Genomic DNA, 15,072 nt, shown 5'->3' with positions numbered 1-15,072 from the left:
GATGATTGTGGCTTACAGATGATAAAAATCTCAAAATTTAGTGTTTCTAAAATTGTATTGATTGTAAAAATGTTTACTATTAGAAAAATCAGCTAAATAACTCAAACCACCTGCAGTTTTCTGAGTCTTTAAACGGTTCTCAGTCTAGGACAGGCAACAAATCACACGGAGGCTGCTGACTTGACAGAAGTCCAGAAGACAGTCATCGACAGCCTTCACAAGAAGGGGAAGCTACAAAATGTCATTGTGAAGAAGCAGGTTGTTCAAAGTATCCTGTATCCAAGCATATTAGCAGACTATGTGGAAGGGAAATATTTGGTACAAAAAGATAATCAACCATCCCTGACCTGAACAACAACAGACATCTACTGTATATGGGCTGTTTTCAAAAGGAGAATGACAGACTTTCATAATAAAATGTGTTTCTTCTAATTTTGACTGTCTGCAGCCAAGTAGTAAAATGCATTAAGCCGACACAATTTGTGATAACTGTGCAACATAATCTTGTTCACATGAATTTTACCTAATTCAGTCAAATGACATCACAAAATATTCAGTATGCCCTCTGCTCGTTCTGACAGTCAAACAGCTTTACTTTTGTCATGTCGGTAAAAGACTTGCCTTATTTCTCATAAGTCAGCATCTATTTCTTTCTTCTGAACTGAGCAGAACCAGCTTCCCTGCCTGGCACTGACCCAAAAATGTCGCTCATGTGAGTCTTTGGGAGGAGAGAACAAACAAAAGTGAATCAATTAAGGTTTGATGCTGAGATGAGACTCTGTTTGTACAACAGATGTCGTCCTCATACTGAGCTTCACTGACAACATTCAACTTGACATTTATCAACATGAGAGGCACTGAGCGAAATGAAACTGATTCCATTTGATCTACCTCCAGAGCCACAAATATCCCTTCACACAGAGGAATTTGAACTAATTGTAGAAATTAAGTGCGAGCATCAGGCGCCTGATTTAGATGTTAATGATGTATTTAAAGTGTAAAAATAGTCAATATTCACTCATCCCCACATAGCTCATGCCCAGTGTTGTTAATAACGGCGTTACAATATAACGGCGTTACTAACGGCGTTATTTTTTTCAGTAATGAGTAATCTAGTTAATTACTTTTCTCATCTTGGCAACGCCGTTACCGTTACTGAGGCGGGAAAGGCGTGCGTTACTATGCGTTACTAAGTTGGTTGAATAAAAAAAAGTCTGAGAGAAACGGACTCACGGGGACGAGAGCTGAGCAGGAGTGGGGAAGACGCCGTTGCAACCGCGATGCTAGGTGGCTCCAATAATACCTGACTGCAGCCATAGCCGACAAACTACGCCCACATGACACGGTAGATATCATATTATAGAACTAGATGCAAATGACAGACACTGCTGCATTGCCAACATGTTTTAAGGACTACATGCGTTTGTAAACAGCCGCCATCTTAAAGCAGTAGACCTCTCAGGAAGGCCCTGATGTAGAGATCCTTCCTAGCGAACCTAAGTAATTTTTTTTTAATCTAAAATGCTCCTAAATCGGCAAAATCTTAACTTAAATCTATCTTTAAATGATGAAACAGTTTTAAAACTTACACATGTTTAAAGTAGACAGAAGGGAACTAATGCAATAACGGGAGAAATTTTAACAACTTTAACGATTGATTCACAACTTTAAATGACTTCCACACATAGCAAAGGTTACTAGCTAGTTATCGCAATACCCTTGTGTCTAGTTAAGCGGAGGGTAAAGAATTGGGTTAGGGCCAATTGTCCCCCAAACCCTTTAAGCTTCACATTGTGTGACCTGTGTTTTTTTTTTTTTTTTTTTTTTTTTTTTGAGAAAAAAAAAATATATATATATCACTAGTTACTTTGCCAAGTAACTAATTACTCTTACATTCAGGTAACTGAGTTACTAACGCAATTACTTTTTGGGAGAAGTAATTTGTAACTGTAATTAATTACTTTTTTAAAGTAAAATTAACAACACTGCATGGCACTAAATGCGTTAGTAGACAGCCGCCATCTTAAAGCAATAGACTTTTTAGGACGGCTCTGTTGTAGAGAACCTTCCTAGCGAACCTAAGTAACTTTTTATCTAAAATACTTCTAAATCGGCAAAATCTTGACTTGAATCTATCTTTAAATGATGAAACAGTTTTAAAACTTTCATATGTCGAAAGTAGAGAGAAGGGAACAAATGCAATAATGGGAGCAATTTTAACAAATTTTAACAGTTGATTCAGGGTAAAGGGTAAATTCGGGTAAAGAATTGGGCTCGGGCCAATTGTACCAAAAACCTTCACAAAAAACTTCACATAGTGTGGCCAATGTTTTGGTTTTTTTTTTTTGTTGTTGTTGTTTTTTTTGAGGGGAAAAAAAAAAAAGTAATTATCACCAATTACTTTGCCAAGTAACTAATTACTCTTACATTCAGGTAATTGAGTTACTAACGCAATTACTTTTTGTGAGAAGTAATTTGTAACTATAATTAATTACTTTTTTCAGTAACATTAACAACACTGCTCATGCCTCATGGGTCAAGAGGGTGTGCCAGAAACGTTCCAAGACTTGTCAATAATCTAAAATACTACACTGTATGATACAGAGCAGTTCTATACCACTGGAAAATATAAACCCCATTCTAACCATATTGCTCAGTTATTACTACTCTGATAAGAGTAATTTGACATGAGTATCTTCGTCTCATCTTATGGTAACTAGTTCTGGTACTTAAAAATTCAGTTGGTTTGTGTATTTTAAATAGAGAGCCGGCTATATTGAACTTTCAGCAATAGCACCATCAACTGGTCAAATCTGAGAACTTGGCCATGATGATGATGTTTAGTAAATCACAGTGACAGCGTCATCTACCTGTAAAACATGGTCACATTGCATATAAAATTAGTTTCAGACTAAAATATTCCTCTCAATGCGTCACAATCACAATATAATCCATCTGAAGTGAAATTGATTCACATGAATTTGTGTTGAGATGTCAAACTTTTCCTGTAAAACCTCAAGGCCATCAACAACCTTATCTGTGTGACCTTCTCCACGTTGCCAAACTTGCCACTCCAGCTTCCCTCAGTCTGTGGTGAGTCCAATTGGACAGACGCCCTGATTAACGCACGGTACTCTCTCATTACATGCCATGCCATCCTGCGAGGTCATGAGAAGGACACTTTAGTTGTCCATCCTTTTGGAGTTGAACACAACACACTCCAGTGTATTCTCCACTGCATTGCAAGCAGGTGCAGGTAGGCAATGTTAAACACTTAGGAAAGTGCTACAGTATTTTATCTCAACATCTGATACACTGTCAGCTCATCTTGTAGGTACCACTGTAGCAGCCACAGATGATTCATTTTTCATTTTTAAAAAGAGGGAATTTGTAAGCTTAATACAATTATTGTTGTTTCTATTAGCATGCTAGTGGATAGCTGCTTACTCAGCAATAGTTGTTGGTGCTGGACTCTATCGTCTTTTGTAAATATTGTAAATACCGTACAATCGTTTTCTGCTAGTTTTGTATTGGGCCATTGCACGCATATTGACATATCTCAAGCAGTTCCTTGTAGTAACTTTGCTTTTTAAGATTTTCAACTTGGTAAAACCAAAACCACAAACTCAAATTAAAGTACTGTGAAAAGCTTTTGATTTGTAGGTTCAATGAGTCAAATTCTATCCAGTGAGTAATTTAAAACACCTGCAAAAGGATTCTGAGCTTTTAAGAAGTCAGTATTAGGCGAGCTTTGAAGAGTTCAGACATGGGACATTGAGATATTCTAATTTTCAGAGTAATACATACATATATATACACACACAAATATATATATATACATACATACATACATACATACATACATACAGTGGGGAGAACAAGTATTTGATACACTGCCAATGGGTTTTCCCATTGACTGTGTATCAAATACTTGTTCTCCCCACTGTGTATACAGTATATATATATAATGTGCATCATATCAGTGCCCTGCTGTGTTTCAAATATTTTTTATTTTTATAGAGAAGTTTCCGAGGTATTTCCGCTTGACTTCCTGCATTCTGCTTCCGTTCTCACGTTATTTTACATTGACAGCAATGGCGCTGGAGTGGCATCATTCACTAAGAACCCTGAAGAAAAGCTATTTGGAAATACCTCATCCTTCTGCCATCTTAACATAAAGAAATGGCCGAGGCTGACCACAATAAAATATTATCGTATTTTATTGACTCTATGGCAGTGGGTGGAAAGGCCATCAGGAACCTGAAAAGCTCCGAGGCATTCTAGTACCTACACAGCCACAAAGTTGGATGTGTCCTCATACACAAACACAGGAATTTTGTCATCTTGAAGGCGGTTTTGGAACCTAGCTAGTGCCTCAGTGCGCCGTACCACAAAGCATGATGGATGTGAAACCAAGCCAGCTCCTCAGTACTCCGTAACACAAAGCATGACAAAGCATGGATGCTGGTAACAAAGGAGGGAGACATCGAAACTGCAGGCTGTACATGTATCGCGGCTCCCTGGCAGGCGTTTGTGGATTCATGCTGCCGCTGTATTATGGAAGGTATGTTCTCCTACAATACGAAACCTAAAATCTGGCGCATAAAACGACTTGCTGCCTTAGCTATTGATATAACGATGATTTTAATTATAGGTTTAATCATTTTTTACTGCAACTACTGCTGCTGCTGTAGCTGCTAGTAAAACAACACAACCAAAGTTCCAGGAAAGGATGTACTTCGGTGGGTTTCTTAACAACGAAGTGAGAAGAACAAACATAATCTTTTAGGTGGAGCCTTTAAGTTTAGAGAAGCGATCCACATTCTTTAAATATTGTCTGCTGGTTTCGGATGTAAGGCATATGGCCGGGTACATCCACAGTGGCGTTTTGTAGCTGATCGGGGTTAAAAAAATTCCACTTCAAACGATATATTTAGGCGCTTCCAGGAGTTCGCACAGCCACGCAGAGCACAGAAAGTCTCGGACCCTCGTTTACGTTCTGCTAAATTCATTTATGTAGAATCAGTGGGTTCCTTTGATTTGATTTTAACTTCGTCAACACACTTCTAACTTCAACCGCAGCTCATCATGTTTTGTCTAAACCGGAAGTTCGGAGCAGAAATTATCCATGATAGTGCGGCCCATGTTTCGCTCAGGAAACGTGTCTACTGGTCCTTCTCAAAAAATTAGCATATTGTGATAAAGGTCATTATTTTCTGTAATGTAGTGATAAAAATTAGACTTTTATATATTTTAGATTCATTACACACAACTGAAGTAGTTCAAGCCTTTTATTGTTTTAATATTGATGATTTTGACAAAAAAGTCAAGAAAAAAACAATCCCTACCTAAAAAAATTAGCATATCATGAAAAGGTACTCTAAAGAGGCTACTAACCTAATCATCTGAATCAACAAATTAACTCAAAACCCCTGCGAAAGATTCCTGAGGCTTTTAAAAACTTCCAGCCTGGTTCATTACTCAAAACCGCAATCATGGGCAAGACTGCCGACCTGACTGCTGTCCAGAAGGCCATCATTGACACCCTCAAGCAAGAGGAAGGAAGCAAGAAATTTCTGAGCGAATAGGCTGTTCCCAGAGTGCTGTATCATGGCACCTCGGTGAGAAGTCTGTGGGAGAGAAAAAGTGTGGCAGGAAACGTTGCACAACAAGAAGAGGTGACCGCACCCTGTGAAAGATTGTGGAGAAGGGCCGATTCCAGACCTTGGGGGACCTGCAGAAACAGTGGACTGAGTCTGGAGTAGAAACATCCAGAGCCAACATGCACAGGCGTCTGCTGGAAACGGGCTACAGGTGCGGCATTCCTCAGGTCAAGCCACTTTTGAACTTGAAATAGCGGCAGAAGCGCCTGACCTGGGCTACAGAGAAGCAGCACTGGACTGTTGCTCAGTGGTCCAAAGTACTTTTTTCAGATGAAAGCAAATTTTGCATGTCATTCGGAAATCAAGGTGCCAGAGTTTGGAGGAAGACCGGGGAGAAGGAAATGCCAAAATGCCTGAAGTCCAGTGTCAAGTACAGGGTGGTCTGGGGTGACATGTCAGCTGCTGGTGTTGGTCTACTGTGTTTTATCAAGGGTAGGGTCAATGCCGCTTGCAATCAGGAGATTTTGGAGCACTTCATGCTTCCATCTGCTGAAAAGCTTTATGGAGATGAAGATTTCATTTTTCAGCACGACCTGGCACCTGCTCACAGTGCCAAAACCACTGGTAAATGGTTTACTGACCATGGCATTACTGTGCTCAATTGGCCTGCCAACTCTCCTGACCTGAACCCCATAGAGAATCTGTGGAATTTTGTGAAGAGGAAGTTGAGAGAAACCAGACCCAACACTGTGGATGAGCTTAAGGTCACTATCAAAGCATCCTCGGCCTCCATAACACCTCAGCAGTGCCACAGGCCGATTGCCTCCATGCCACGCTGCATTGAAGCAGTCATTTCTGCAAAAGGATTCCTGACCAAGTATTGAGTGCTTAGCTGGTATAATTAATTGAAGGTTGACTTTTTTGTATTAAAAACACTTTTTTGTACTGGTCGGATGAAATATGCACATTTTTTTGAGATAGGGGTTTTTGGTTTTTCTTGCCTTTTTTGCCAAAATCATCAGTATTAAAAGAATAAAAAGCTTGAACTGCTTCAGTTGTGTGTAATGAATCTAAAATATATGAAAGTCTAATGTTTATCAGTACATTAAAGAAAATAATGAACTTTATCACAATATGCTAGCTTGTTGAGAAGGACTAAGTATATGCACTTGGTTGTATGCACACCCATGTGTTTATTTCCAAATTCTTAACTGCGTGTTTTATATTACATAATACGTATAACATAAAAGTTCTATTAAGAACTATGATTTATATTTTCGCATTTATTTATTTTCATGCAAATGTAGTTCACACTTTTAAATCCATAAATGTTCTGCTTTGTGGCACTGCACTTTGCAAGAGGATCACTGAAAAAAAAACAAAAAAAACCACTGTGAACAAATCATGCCCATTTTTTCCTACACGTTTTTTCCCCGTTTGGTTACACATATGCTTACATCATGTTCAAATTGCCTTTATAATAAAAAAATGAATCTTAGAATCACTGTGTTATGATACTTTTGTTATCATAAGGAAAAATTAAATATTAGTGGGGAGTTCACTTGATTTGGATGTTGCAAATTTTTTCCCCTCACTATAAATGCCGCAAAGTGTCTTTCTTTTTGGTCTTGTGGAAATACATAGTGCCAAAGAGCAGGTCTGAAAGCTGTGGGTAGCTTTGCATGAGGCAGATACTAAATAATGTGTAGTGTCCCTTGAAATGTGGAGTGAAAGTATGCGGTCTTCTTCAAACAAGGAACGTAAATTGTATTTTTTCCTAAGATAGTGCTAACACTTATGTTCTGACCATTTGGCTTTGCTGCACGAATATATTTTTGGTTAACAAAACAAACACTCAGCTGCAGATGCACGAGTTCTGGTGTTAGCCACAACGAGGGGTGACAACCGAGACAGGTCAGACTTGTTTTCTACCAATCATTACATTGTAAGCAGCTGACATCAGCTGACATGCTGACGCTATTGTAACAATGAGTGTCAGTGTTCTGGGCTGAACTAAACAAGCCAGTTTTATAATTCTCTTTGTGATATGGGATGATTGGAGCTTTGAGGATTTTATGCTGTTTGGGAGTTTTACAAACATTTCTGATATGCTATGAAATATCACAAAGAATGTACTGAGTCTTCTTATTCAGAGTATATTTAAAAGAAAAAAACAAAATTGAATTTCAGAGATCTTTGATGGTTTTTGTTTGATGCTGGTGTTCTTGTGATTTATGATGAACAATAGTGGTTCCATTGTTAATTAAAAAACAAATGGCTTGGTGAAAGAGAATTTTCACAACCACGACCAAAACAGTATACAGTGCTGGCCAAAAGTATTGACACCCCTGCAATTCTGTCAGATAATGCTCAATTTCTCCCAGAATATGATCGCAATTACAAATGCTTTGGTAATAATATCTTCATTTATTTTGCTTGCAATGAAAATAACACAAAAGATAATGAAAAAAAAAAAGAAATCTACTGTATATCATTTTACACAAAACTCCAAAAATGGACCAGACAAACGTATTGGCACCCTCAGCTTAATACTTGGTAGCACAACCTTTAGACAAAATAACTGCGAACAACCGCTTCCGGTATCCATCAATGAGTTTCTTACGATGCATTGCTGGAGTTTTAGACCATTCCTCTTTGACCAACTGCTCCAGGTCTCTGAAATTTGAAGGGTGCCTTCTCCAAACTGCCATTTACAGATCTCTCCACAGGTTTTCTGTGGGATTCAGGTCTGGACTCATTGCTAGCCACTTTAGAAGTCTACAGTGTTTTCTCCCAAACCATTTTCTAGTGCTTTTTGAAGTGTGTTTTGGGTCATTGTCCTGCTGGAAGACCCATGACCTCTTTGGGAGACCCAGCTTTCTCACACTGGGCCTTATATAATGCAAAGCTACTGCAAAATTTGTTGGTAGTCTTCAGACTTCATAATGCCATGCACACGGTCAAGCAGTCCCGTGCCAGAGGCAACAAAGCAACCCCAAAACATCAGGGAACCTCCGCCATGTTTGACTGTGGGAACCGTTTTCTTTTCTTTGAAGGCCTCATTTTTTTCCCTTGTAAACTCTATGTTGATGCCTTTTCCCAAAAAGCTCTACTTTTGTCTCATTTGACCAGAGAACATTCTTCCAAAACGTTTTTGGCTTTCTCAGGTAAGTTTTGGTAAACTCCAGCCTGGCTTTTTTATGTCCCTGGGTCAGAAGTGGGGTCTTCCTGGGTATCCTACCATAGAGTCATTTTCATTCAGACGCAGACGGATACTACGGGTTGACACTGTTGTACCTTTGGACTGCAGGACAGCTTGAACTTGTTTGGATGTTAGTCCAGGTTCTTTATCCACCATCCACACGATCTTTCGTTGAAATCTCTCGTCAAGTTAATTTTTCGTCTTGGGAGGTTTTCCACAGTGCCATGGGCTTTACACTTATTGATGACATTGCGCACGGTAGAAACAGGAACATTCAGGTCTTTTGAGATGGACTTGTAGCCTTGAGATTGCCCATGGTTCCTCACAATTTTACTTCTAATGTCCTCAGACAGTTCTTTGGTATTCTTTCTTATCTCCATGCTCAATGTGGTACACACAAGGACACAGGACAGAGGTTGAGTCAACTTTAATCCATTTTGACTGGCTTCAAGTGTGATTTAGTTTTTTGCCACACCTGTTATGTGCCACAGGCAAGTAACAGGTGCTGTTAATTACACAAATAAGTGAAGCATCACATGATTTTTCAGAGGGTGCCAATACTTTTGTCCGGTCCATTTTTGGAGTTTTGTGTAAAATGATAATGATTTCATTTTTTTCCCCATTCTCTTTTGTGTTTTTTCATTGCAAGCAAAATGATATTACTACCAAAGGATTTGTAATTGCAATCATTTTCTGGGATAAATTGAGCCTTATCTGACAGAATTTCAGGGGTGCCAATACTTTTGGCCAGCACTGTAGATAGTACAAAACAAGTTGAGTTAATTCACTTACTTAAAGTTACTTAAAGTTAAGAAACTTCCTGATGACATTAAAGTAATTCAAATACCTAGATATTTAAATTTGTTCCATCCCTCAATCCCTCAGTATTTTAAACCACATTGATTAGCAAGAACTATACGAAATGATATTTTACCTGTTTTTATCCTAATATTGCTTTTCATTGTTTTTTTGTTTGTTTTTTGAGGGATTCATTATTTTAAGTCACTTTTATAAACGCCTTGATGAACTTGTCTCATGGCATTGTTTCTTCTGGCAGCTACTGCTTGATGTTGTTGTTTCATTCCAGACATTACTGCATAAATCATTAGTTTTATCAGTGGGCGAGTGTGAATTTCGACCCAGTCATTCTCTGAGAAAAGCACTTTTTGCTCCAGGTCTTTGTATGAAAAGTGTTATAAAAATAGAATTTGTTTGATAAATATTCATATGCCTCAAATGTTACATTTATTATCATTATCGGACGATGTCCAATTCCTGATTCTATAATGCACGTGACTCCATGTATTGTTTCTGTCTCTATAATTCTCGGAGAAAAAGTTTTTCACTACATCCTTGGTGAGGACTGGTGATGTCAAAGGAGAAAAATGTTCACAGGCATTGTGACTAGACAGACTTGTGGCTTATATATTATTCCATAAGGTTTCCACTTGAGGACTCCATGACTGAACAGTTAAAAAATGTTGGTAGTCAACGATTTCCTCATTATGTGTTTTTTGAAGCGAGCGTCATGGCCGCAAGTTTTCATGAAGTTTTCCAAAAGTGACACAGAGAAAGGTTGGCTCAAAGACAATATAGCATGGTGAGAACATTTTCAAAATTGCAGTATAGAAATAACATAAAATACCCCACAGTAAACAAATGTATTCATGAGTGAGCTTTTGTTTCAGACTGCAGTTGTTGCTCAACTGTGAGTAAGGCAAAGCTCACGTCACGAGTCTGAACCTGCCGGGGTCACGCGATCGCAGTCTATATGACATCTTTTGTGGAAGCAGATAGGAAAGTAGGTAGACAACATTTTTCCAAAGGACTGTAGCATTAAAAATAACTGTCAACGGCTCTAAAAACACAATGGTGAGCTGTGGTTTAGATGGTGGTTTAGACTGAAAAAGAACGACGGAAAAAAACATCGGAAGTTGTATCATGGAGGTTTAGAACTGGTAATTAGCTTTTGCCAATCAAAAATTAACTGTCAGAACTGAACAAATATATACAAGAAATGTATTTTTTTTTTTTTTTAAGTTATTATGATTAGCTAGTTTAGCATGTTTAAGCAGTTAACAACAGTGTTGTTAATAACGGCGTTACAATATAACGGCGTTACTAACGGCGTTATTTTTTTCAGTAGTGGGTAATCTAATTAATTACTTTTCTCATCGTGGCAACGCCGTTACCGTTACTGAGGACGGAAAGGCATGCGTTACTATGCGTTACTATACTGGTTGAAAAGTCTGAGGGAGACGGACTCACCGAGACGACAGAGCAGAGCAGGAGTGGGGAGAGGCAAGAAAGTTGTGACGCCGAGCAGACGCGATGCTAGGTAGCTCCAATAATACATGTTGTAGCCGATAGTGTTGTATCGGTCGCGAACGATTCGTTCTTTTTGAACGAATTGTTTTGGTGAACGAGACCGAACTAATCATCATCTGCACTGATTCGTTCTATGAAGGTGGTGCTTGTTCGCTGCGTGGGAGGGCGTTGAGCAAGCGGCAGCGTCTTCTGACATCGCACACGACCAATCAGACGCCAGCCTCATCGCGGGCAGGGGAGGGACCGGAAACAGAATCAGGGCGTTTGTCACTCACGTCCACGTGTGGCCAATAAGCAGCCAGCGTGCAGGCAGGGGGGCAAGACTGAGTTTTGTCACTTCCCGTTCAGTGACTCGGTCCTCCGGTTCCTGACCTAGCTTGCTGCTAACTTGATTTTCCAGTAATGACTATGCGGTGAATGAATCAGAAAATGAAAGGAAATGACTTTGTCACATATTTGTTAACGTGGAGCCTATCAAATGCTGCTCAAACAGACAAAAACACCACACAAATCTAGCGAGCATTGTTTAGAGTAGTACTTTTCTCAACAAACTCGTGACTGCCTATGACGACATACTATCAAATTTACAGTAATTTAAAACACGGGTAGCTACGAGGCAAGCAAAAGCTGAGCTGCGGTCGCGTGACGGCAGTGAAGCGGGCAGAGAACTGTCACTATATGGAGGCTTCATGGCAGCGATATTTACCTCATATGTGCACAGAAAAAAATATTTAGTATGATCACCATAATACTGATTTGCAATGAAACTGTATATACATGTCAATTTTTCCCCGAGTGTTTTATTTTTTTTTTTTCGTGTCAGCGTGTCGGGTGTTGGTTGGTTTGACAAATTATGTCAATCCGTCCATCATGTGCTACTCAAGCGCCCAAAACAACGCACGCAGACACGGGAGATGTCGCAATATGTCTACATTTTTCTTAACAGACTAATGAGAGTAGAAAGGCGACATCGTAAAGAGCTAACAATTATTTCTCGTTAGCATTTGACGATCTGAGATGCGGGGACGACAGGGGAGCTGACCGGATTATTTTATTTATTAATACCAGTGCAAAAAAACAATATGATCACCATAATACTGATTTGCAATGAAACTGTATATACAGTACATGTAATTTTTTTCCGAGTGTTTTTTTTTTTTTTTCTTCGTGTCAGGTGTTGGTTGGTTTGACAAATTATGTCAATCCGTCCATCATGTGCTACTCAAGCGCCCAAAAACAAAGCACGCGGACACGGGAGATGTCGCAATATGTCTACATTTTTCTTAACAGACTAATGAGAGTAGAAAGGCGACATCGTAAAGAGCAAACAATTATTTCTCGTCAGCATTTGACGATCTGAGATGCGGGGACGACAGGGGAGCTGACCGGATTATTTTATTTATTAATACCAGTGCAAAAATTCAACACGATCATCTTAATACTAAAAAACAAAAATACAACAGAGCGAGATGTAAATATGATGTGTTGGTCGTTCCATATTCAGAAATTAAACTTTCGATGTATTTTTATTTTCGTGACAGCAAACATGCTGTATATGTGATTGTATGTGTGATCAAGAACCTGCTAAAGAAAGTCCGTGCGCCCCCGCCCCCTACTCCCCTCACAAAAGGAAAATGTTTAACCGTGTCCTAAATCGAAATGCAAGCACGAGCCATGACTTTGAGCCCATAGAACTAGGACAGACGACGCGGAAGTTCTCCCTCGCTTTTGCAGCAGCAGGAGGGAGACGAGGCTGTCTGTGAAAGCAGAATGATACCGCCTGTCACTCATTTCTGAAACTACGACGAGTGGTCAATGTGGAAGAGAGGGAGGGACCAAGCAATGTCACTTCCCGTTCAGTTATACTGCGAAGCGGTCTTTGGTGATTCGTTCGGCAACGTCACTTCCCGTTCAGTAACCGAACGATTCGTTTGGGCGGGGAGGGAGATGAGGGGGGCGAACGATTCGTTGAACGATTTGTTTGAACGAATCTTTTTACTGAACGAACCGGAATGGATTCGTTTGCTCAAGTGAACGACAAATCTCGTCACTAGTAGCCGATAGCCTACAAACTACGCCCGCATGTTATGGTAGATATGGTAGACATGGTAGATAGCACATGTACTGTATATAGATATAACTAGATGCAAAATGACAGACATTGCACTAAATGCGTTAGTAGACAGCCGCCATCTTGAAGCAGTATACTTTTTAGGACGGCTCTGTTGTAGAGAACCTTCCTAGCGAACCTAAGTAACTTTTTATATAAAATACTTCTAAATCGGCAAAATCTTGACTTGAATCTATCTTTAAATGATGAAACAGTTTTAAAACTTTCATATGTCGAAAGTAGAGAGAAGGGAACTAATGCAATAATGGGAGCAATTCTAACAACTTTTAACAGTTGATCCAGGGTAAAGAGTAAATTAGGGTAAAGAATTGGGCTCGGGCCAATTGTACCAAAAACCTTCACAAAAAACTTCACATAGTGTGGCCAGTGTTTTTTTTTTTTTTTTTTTTTTTTTTTTTTTTTTTTTTTGAGGGGAAAAAAAAAAGAAGAAGTAATTATCACCAATTACTTTGCCAAGTAACTAATTACTCTTACATTCAGGTAATTGAGTTACTAACGCAATTACTTTTTGGGAGAAGTAATTTGTAACTATAATTAATTACTTTTTTTCAGTAAGATTAACAACACTTAACAATATTAGCAAAGCTTAAGGAACATGTTCTTTTGATTATATTGAAGTCTAGCCAAAGCTGGCTTAGTTAAATAAATAAAAATGGAAGTATGTGACGTAATTTTTTTCCCCCTTCTTCATTTTTTGCACTAGATAAGTAAACATTCTATAGAGTACTCTATTAACTGGTGCTGCCATTTACGGCGCTAGACATCCCATCCATTTTGACTGGGAGAGGCTGTCAGTAAATGATTGCTGAAATATGAGCATTTACAGCCAGTCCTCTGTTTAGAAGAATTTGACAGATTTTGCTGTCAATAGCAGGCAATTACTTAAATACTATGAAATACAAATAATAACAAAATCAACCATATCCATAAAGAGTGTATTTACATTTTAATCATTTTTTAAAATGAATTTATTTTTCATTAACATTTAATCAGCTAATGAACTTATTGGAAAAAACAAAAACAAACAAAAAAACCATAAACTTTAGTTATTGGGGGGTCATTACCAGTGTGTTTTTATTTATTTGTTTTTATTATTTTAATTTTTGTTATATACAGTATATATAAACATTTTAGAACTATTTTCATAAGAAATGTACATCAATATTTATTTTGTTATTATAATAACTGATATCATATTACTCGGGCAGGGCTGGCTGCAGCTATCGATTATTTTAGTAGTCGATTAATCAACTGTTAGTTTAAATAATCGAGTAATCGGATTAGGGGGATTTAATGCGTTTCAGAATAAATTTTAGGAGATGTAAAACAAAGGCTTGCTAAGATTGCACTTTCAAAAAAGCAATAAATGCGAATACAAGATGAAATTCCCAAGTGGTTTTTCAAACTATGCAGGATTGCATTTTTATTTAAAAAGAAATCAAAATACCTGAGCTTAGCCTCAAACGGTATTAAAATAAATGAATCATCTAAGTACAACAAGCGAACAATTGGCTAACTTGCATAGAAAAAAATCTGCTAGCTTAAATGCTATAACATGCTAACTTTTTTTTTTTTTTTTTTTTTTTTTTTTTACAAGGCTCTTAACAAATCGTTCAAACACATATTCCCACAAAAAAACAGCTAAATATACCTATACACTCAATTATGAATGCATAAAAAAATCATTAGCTCTATTATATAGCTTATTAGCTGTTGCTAATCAATGATGAGTATTTATTACCGTCAATGCGACTTCTGGTGGTGCATGGTTTTGCTGATGGCTTTGTAGTCTGGTCGATATTTGGTGG

This window comes from Corythoichthys intestinalis, chromosome 11 (assembly GCF_030265065.1).
Source record: "Corythoichthys intestinalis isolate RoL2023-P3 chromosome 11, ASM3026506v1, whole genome shotgun sequence".
NCBI classification, from domain to species: domain Eukaryota; kingdom Metazoa; phylum Chordata; class Actinopteri; order Syngnathiformes; family Syngnathidae; genus Corythoichthys; species Corythoichthys intestinalis.
The sequence above is the reverse complement of the archived record's forward strand: the minus strand, read 5'-3'. Positions refer to the sequence as shown.